Source organism: Neofelis nebulosa, chromosome 15, assembly GCF_028018385.1.
Source record: "Neofelis nebulosa isolate mNeoNeb1 chromosome 15, mNeoNeb1.pri, whole genome shotgun sequence".
Classification (NCBI taxonomy): Eukaryota; Metazoa; Chordata; class Mammalia; order Carnivora; family Felidae; genus Neofelis; species Neofelis nebulosa.
In genome coordinates, this window is record NC_080796.1 from 32,627,735 (window position 1) to 32,635,426 (window position 7,692).

Below are 7,692 nucleotides of genomic sequence, written 5' to 3' on the forward strand. Positions count from 1 at the left end.
TGACCTCTGGCACTCTTCACCAGGTCCAACCCCAACTTAATCACCTTGACCTCTATTTTATCTCTGTAGGCCTGTCTGTATATATATCCTATCTTATAATTTGGTCCTAGCTTGACTCTGAATTTCTAGTTTGTCCCTTTGGCTCCCAGCTTCCCCCTTTGCCTCCCACAGGAAATGCCCACTCTAGGCTCAGTCTTGAGGAATCTCATCTGGCCACAGCCATTCAGTTGGCTATATTGACAGGAGCTGGGGTGAGAAAGCCAACATTTTGTCTAAAATCTATACCTATGAGGGACTCTCCCTGGTTCTATAGCAAGATGAACTTAGCCATTCATATGTCCTACTTTCAGTTTACAGAAAATAGGATACTATAAAAAACAGAGTATTTCAGAAGCAACACCCCACACCATTGGTTCAATTACCAAAAGATATGAAGGAATGTTAACATTACCTATAAGCTTCATGGACTTTTACTCACCATGCCACTTTCTCTCTGGGTGTACCAAATAAGTGTGCCACTTCTTAGGAAGTTGGTCTGGGCAATGGAAGACTTGCCACACAGACAAAAAAGAAAAAAAAGTATATTTCTAAAAAAAAAAAAAATATATATATATATATGTATATATATGGAAAAGCTACTTGACATGCAGAAAATACATATATTTATAAAATTATTATATGTATTATACACTTACATATATTATATACATATATACATATGTATATTATATACCTACACATACATTATATATATATACACATAGCAAAGCTACATACAGAGTTTATGCCAAGAGCCTTTGTCCCTACCAGAGGACATACTTCCTGAAGCTGTGGCTGTTGCCCTTCACAACTACAGCATGTGAGCTTCCAGAAGGTTTCTTGTGCCCTCAACTTTCCCCTGGGAAAATTAAGTTGTCTTCCTCATAAGAGTTAGTGGGAACATACCTAAGTGACTTAGCCTCCCTAAGCCATAGATTCTTCATCAGTATAAGGGAGATAAGAGTACCTACTTGAGAACTGTGAGAATTAAGTGACCTAATGGACGTACAAAGATTAGGATGTAGCTGGCACATAATGAGCACTCAGTCTAGGTTAGCTGTTGTTGCCCTGCTCCTTCAGGGTAAACTGCACAGGCCCTTTTCCTGTCAACACTTCTCAAGAAAGTGGTGGATGGTGTCTGCTCCCACATCCCCATGAGATATCCTCTACTGAGGTTTTGGAGCATAGTACATTCAGATTTTCTATTGGTGGCTTTTCTGTAAAGAGGCACTGGTGTTTGGTGAAGGGATATGTGAAGTGAACCCAAAGTGGAACTCCCGCCTCAGCCTAGAAGGAAAGTAGATACTCGTCCACTGATCAGTGGGGAGATTTGCATGTTTCTAGAGAAGTGAGGTTGGCATGTTATTGTTATAAAATTTTCTGAGTGGCTCGGGATGGTATCTTGTGGAGAACAGGACTCTTCTAGTTGGGTGTTAGACCTCATTCTGACCCTAACATACTTTTCCTTAGAAAACACACTGATAACTCGCTGCCTTTTCTTTCTTTCTTTCTTTTTTAATCATTTGAAAATTGGGCATTAAAATAGATAAGCTCAAAGTCCCTTTCAGCTCTAACATTCTAGAATTATGTAATTTGTGAACCACAATGGTTTAGGAAAAACATAAGGAAATAGGTCTCTCCTCCTTGTGGGACGCACTCATAATTTCTGAACATCTTATTAAAGATTAGAGGGGAAAAAACCTAACGGGCCCATCTGGCTATTTTAAGGGCCCATTAACATAACTTCATAAGACATTTTGTTACTGACTCTCATAATTCTGCAGCTCCAAGTTCAAGAAAGTTCTCATACTGTGCTGTGTTAATACTGAAAAGTGGGGGTGAAGGAGAAAAACGAGTATATGCCCACATCTCAGTACACTGTACCCAACTCTGCAGTCGCCTTGCATGGTGTCTGGGCCAAAGATTGATGAGATGAATGTGACTCAGATGAATACCTTTCCAGCATGTATCCTGTGTAGCCCACTAGAAACTACCCAAATACCTATCAAGGATAGAGTAGATAAACAAAGAGTGAACTATACATGATTAAATTCTATTAACGACAAAGAATGAACTACTGTGCATGTGACAATATGAATAAACATTACAAACATGGTATTGATCAGAAGTCATATACAAAAAGAATATATATAAAAGAATATATACTGTATGATTCCATTCATAAAGTTTTGAAAAAGGAAAATGTTCATTTATGATATTAGATATTAGGATAGTAGTTACTTTTGAAGAAGAGGGTAGAGATTAGGAGGGGGAGTGAGGGAGGCTACTTAAGTATTTATAATATTCTATTTCTTTCTTTTTAAGGATCTTTTTTGTTGTTTATTTGAGAGAGAGAGGAGAGAATGCACATGAGCAGGGGAGGGACCGAGGCGGGGGGGGGGGGGGAGAGAGAGAGAGAGAGAGAGAGAGAGAGAGAGAGAGAGAGAGAGAATCCCAACCAGGCTCTGCACTTTCAGTGCAGAAGCTGATGTGGGGCTTGAACCCACAAACCATGAGCTCATGACATGAACTGAAACAAAGTGACACTTAACCAACTGAGGCACCCAGGTACTCCTAGAATACTCTAATTCTTGATTGGGGAAGTAGTTACTTGGGTGTGTGTACTTCATGAAAATCCATCAAGTTGTATACTTAAAATAGATAGTTTGTAACATTAAGGAACATTTTTAAGTTGGAGTTCCACCCACAACAAATGATAAGATACACTGAAGGAATGGAATACACACAATTTCTGTAACTTCCTGAGATTTGTTTTGCATAGAATTTGCACGCTCTCTGAGACTAAAGTGATGGATGAGATTTTGGCAAAATTGAGAGGGAGCAGGAGGAATAGAGACAGAAGCATGAGAAAAGCATAAAAGTGAGCAAATACACATCATGTTCAGTGACAAGTGAGAGGTGAAGTATCATGGGAAAGGTGGCTGAGAGGGACTTTGGGGCCATACTGTGGAAGGTTTTGAATAAAAGGCAGGGTTTGTTCTTCATCTCACAGGTCCTAGAAAGCCAGTGTGAATTTTGAACAGGGAAGTAATATTCACTTACCCCAGTTCTTTATCATTTTAATAGGGTGAGGTGTGGGGAAGGTACCTGAACTTATTCAGAAATGTTTTTATCCTAGGCTGATGGGTACATATCCCCACCCCACCCCCACACATGTGCACATACAATGTATTTATTTATAAAATGAATATTTCCCCACACAACAATCCAAGGAAGGGGGTCATTCTTATCTCACAAATGAGGAAATTGATGCTTAGAAAAGCTAAGTAACTTGTGAGAGGACCACAGAAATGTCCTTCTGCCCACAGTGGGACAACTTTGTTTTTCTTGTTTTTTGTTTTGTTTTGTTTTTTTTTGTTTGTTTGTTTGTTTTTTTGTTTTTTTTTTTTTAGAGTGATCCCAGGGAACAGAGCATAGAGGGACTCAGCAAGTGATTTATTCATTGGAAGTGGGAGGTGTGAATAGGGAGAGGAAACAAAGAAAGCTTCAGAAGCATTCTGCAGAGGCCACTTTGCAGGGCAAGTGGCTGGCTTGGTTTCCATGGTAACAGGTACCAACCCTGCCACAAAACCTCAATCTCCTCTTGGCCAGAGAAACTGATTTGATGATTTCACTCAAGCTGTGGAGTCAGCCACTCAATCCTGTGTCAGCTCGGGGCACTGCCTCTAGAAAAATACTTTTTATTTTAGCAGGTCATTATTAATGATTATTCTTTCTTGTCTCAGAAGTGTTCTTCTCAGTGATATGCTGGGTGAATGAGTGCTTTTTGAAATTTTCCGTCTCCTTCATAGCTTTCAGATTTGGCTCTTGTGAAAGAGTTGAGAAGGTGGAAAATTACCTTTACTCATACTGAGGTCTGTATCACTGATTGTCTTTCTATATGTGAATCTATGATGTGCCATTTTCTCATTAACATCCAATAGTGGTTTTGAAGTCAGATGATGGTTTTGGTTCAGTTCTAGACCCACCCCTTCCTACTTCTATAATTTGAAGCAAGTTAATAAATCTCCCAGATTCTCAGTTTTCTTATCTTTCTTTATTATGGGATATGATACCAGTACTTGCTTCATAATGAGAAATTGGTTATAAAGTGCTTAACATACAGCCAAAAGCTAAATATATGATTATCAATCACATATCTAGACTGTTTTCTGGCTTTTCCATTACTTAACAGAGAATTTCTTCGTAATTTTTAACACCTATTATTCAAATGAGTTGGAAAATGGGGTGTTTCAAGCGATTGAATATTATGAGTACCTGAGTTGATGCACACACACACACACACACACACACACACACACACACTCAACATACAAGACCTAGAATATTTAAGGAATAAGATTCACAATTGTATGCAAGAGGCAACAGTATTGCAAAGCACTTAAAATGCAGAATTTGAATTCAATTGGCTAACTCCAGAGACCCTACTTTAAACTTCCAAAGATATGGACATAAATGGGTTCTGTGTGCACCCATTTTAGAAATACGTAAGCCGTGGCATTCCTTTTTATCTACAAGTTTATTACACCTGAAAACACAGACCCTCATTTTGTGGCCATGAGAAAATCATTTAACCTTTCAAGATGAATTTCTCCGAACTGTAAAATGGAGACAATCTTAATACCTCCTTTCTACAGTTATTCTGAAGTTTAAATGAGACTGTAAATGAAAAAGGACTTAGCATACCATATACACTCATTAAATGTCAGCGTAATGTATTCTTTTAGTGCCCCACCTGGATCCTCTTTACAGGCAATGTGCCCACCCCCTAGCTGCCACCTGTGTTGACTGATAATAATTCACAGCTGCCCCCACTCCTGAAAATAGCCCTCCTCAGCCAAACAGCAGTCTTCTTGCCCAGGAGACAACACCCCCTACTGCCCAGGGCAGGTCTCAGCCAATGGCAACAGGCTTCATGGCATAAAAGGCTGGCCTCTTTGCCTCAAGGTGGGATTACTTTGTGGTGCAATTTCAGTCCCTCTGTAGAATTAAACTGAAACTAGTCTTCCGCAAACAAGAGGTACCAGTCTCTTGTTTAAGCTTTCTACCTCTGTCCTACTATGCTTTTACACCTCTTATCCTGAGAGCACTTTCCCAGTCACTTAAAAGAAACTTCATCTCAGTCCTGGCTACTCGGGAACCCAACTGAAGACAACTGACATCAGAAATGGTTTTAGGAAGCCAACCCCAGGAATGGAACTCTGGGGTTGGCTCCCTTGCTGGCTGGAGGGCAATGAGCACCCCACAGCTGAAGGTAGGTGAAGAATTGATCTTCCCTGTTATGCTACACAGTGTGATTGCTAAGATTTTCATCTGTAATGAGCTGGGATGGGATTCAGGTGGAAGGAGATGTGCTAATTGGTGCAATGTCTCTCCTCGAGAGGCATGAGAAAAAAATGACCATAAGGTCTCTGGAACTGGATGGGTAGTTGAAGAAAGGAAATTACAGACTCAGATTTATTGGTCAAAAATTTAAAGTAAAACATGAGTTAGAAGGCCTTAATTCCTGTAGTTGGGATGGAGTTGGGGCAAAAACAGCTGAAGATTGCACTATTGCAATTAGGTCCTGTGCCCAAACTTTGAAAAGACTGAGTTTTCAGCCTCGGCAAGTTTTTTAAGCCAACAATGGGGACTTAATGGGGAGACAGTGTAATCCTGAGACTTGGGAGGGAGATGTCCTCGTAGATGCATTTTGAACTTTGATTATTCTAAACACTTTGATTCTGCAGAAGCGGCCTATTTCTCATTATCAAAGATAGAGACTCCTACCCCCACTTTGCTTGAAGACTACAAAGAGACTTCAAATAAGGCCTTATAAAATGGTGCAGGGTCCTTTTCAGGATATGCTCCCAATTACCCTCCTGGACATCAGACTCCTAACTAACATCAAATCTCAGCATAGCTTGGTCAGAAAAGTGCTGGGCTAGCCAAGGGAGAGATGATATTATATATTGAAAGGGCCTCAGGACCTAATGAAAATTTATTGGCAGAAGCTGGGAGAGTGTGTCTAAGGACCCTGAGGATGCTTGATCGAGGGGGAACAGAATATAAAATTGCTTAAGGGAAAGTTTGTGGATATGGGAGCACTTCGTCACAGCCATAAATCAATACCCTATCAAGAGCCTAGAAGTTGACTCCAAATTGTTGCGTTATCTTTCAGAAGATTGGAAAAAGCAATGACCTCCACAAAGGGTAGTAAAAATGTGAGAACTGCTGTAGCAAATGATGGAGGAAAAATTGGAAAGCTCAGAGAAGGTGGGTATGTTGATTTGGATCTGCTATATAAGATCAGAAAACCCACTAGCTGCCCAAATTCTCAGGAGGGACCAGAGGTCACTCCATTTAGTGAGGCAATAAGGAATATACTGGTGAGGGGGACGTCAATAAATTTGAGAATCTCAGTAGTAGCTGTCTTTTGTAGGTTAGAACTGATGGTCACATATCTGGACTCCCTCATAGCAATGGGATCAGATTCTGGAAAAAGCAGAGGCCAGATGGCAGCCCTTAACTGTTGGAAGCCAGGGTGACTATAATAAGCATAAGGTCAGAATGGTAACCAGAGACTATAAGAGACTCACTTCAGATTTAAGGACACAGGCAGGCTCAAAGTGAAGGGATGGAAAAATATATTCCATGCAGGTATAAACTAAGAGAAAGAAGGGGTGGCTGTACTTATTTCAGAAAAAATAGAATTTAAGTAAAAAATGCTAATAAGCAAAGAAGGTCATTATATAATGATAAAGGGGTCAACTCATCAAGAAGATAAAACAATTGCACCTTCCAATTGTGCAATAGAGTGGTATTAACTATAGTCACCATGTTTTACATTAGATCCTTAGATTTTGTCTTATAGCTAAAATTTTGTGCCCTTTTACCAACATTTCCCTATTTTCCCCCAGTTTCTAGCAACAACTTTTCTACTCTGTTTTAGTGAGTTTGCTTTTTTTTTTTTTTTTGCTCCATACCTAACTGATACCACTGGACATTTTTTCTCTGCCTTATTTCACTTAGCATAATACCCTCAAGTTCTATTTATGTTGGAAACATAATTGTTTCAAGTGGCAGGATTTCCTTCTTTCTCATGGCTGAATAATATTCCATTGTGTATGTATGTTGTGTGTATATACACACACTGAATCTTCTTTATTAATTTATCTACCAATGGATGCTTGGGTTGTTTCCATACCTTGACTACTGTGAATAATGCTGAAATGAACATGGGTACAAATATCTTTCATATCCTGCTTTCATTTCTTTTGAATATATATCCAGAAGAGGGATTGGTGAATCAAGATGGTGTTTTATTTTTAATTTTTGAGGAAACTTTTGTTGTTTATCATAGTGGCTGCACCAGTATACATTCTTATCTGCTGTATACAAGGATTCTTTTTTCTCTACATCCTCAACATCACTTGTTATCTTCTGTCTTTTTGATGATAGCCATTCTAACAGATGGGAGGTGGTATCTCATTGTGATTTTGATTTGCATTTCCCTGATGAATAGTGATGTTGAGCACCTTTCTATGTACCTGTTGGCCATTTATATGTCCTTATGAGAAAAATGTCTATTGAGATCCTCTGCCCATTTTTAAATTAAATATAATTTATTGTCAAATTGGTTTCCATACAACA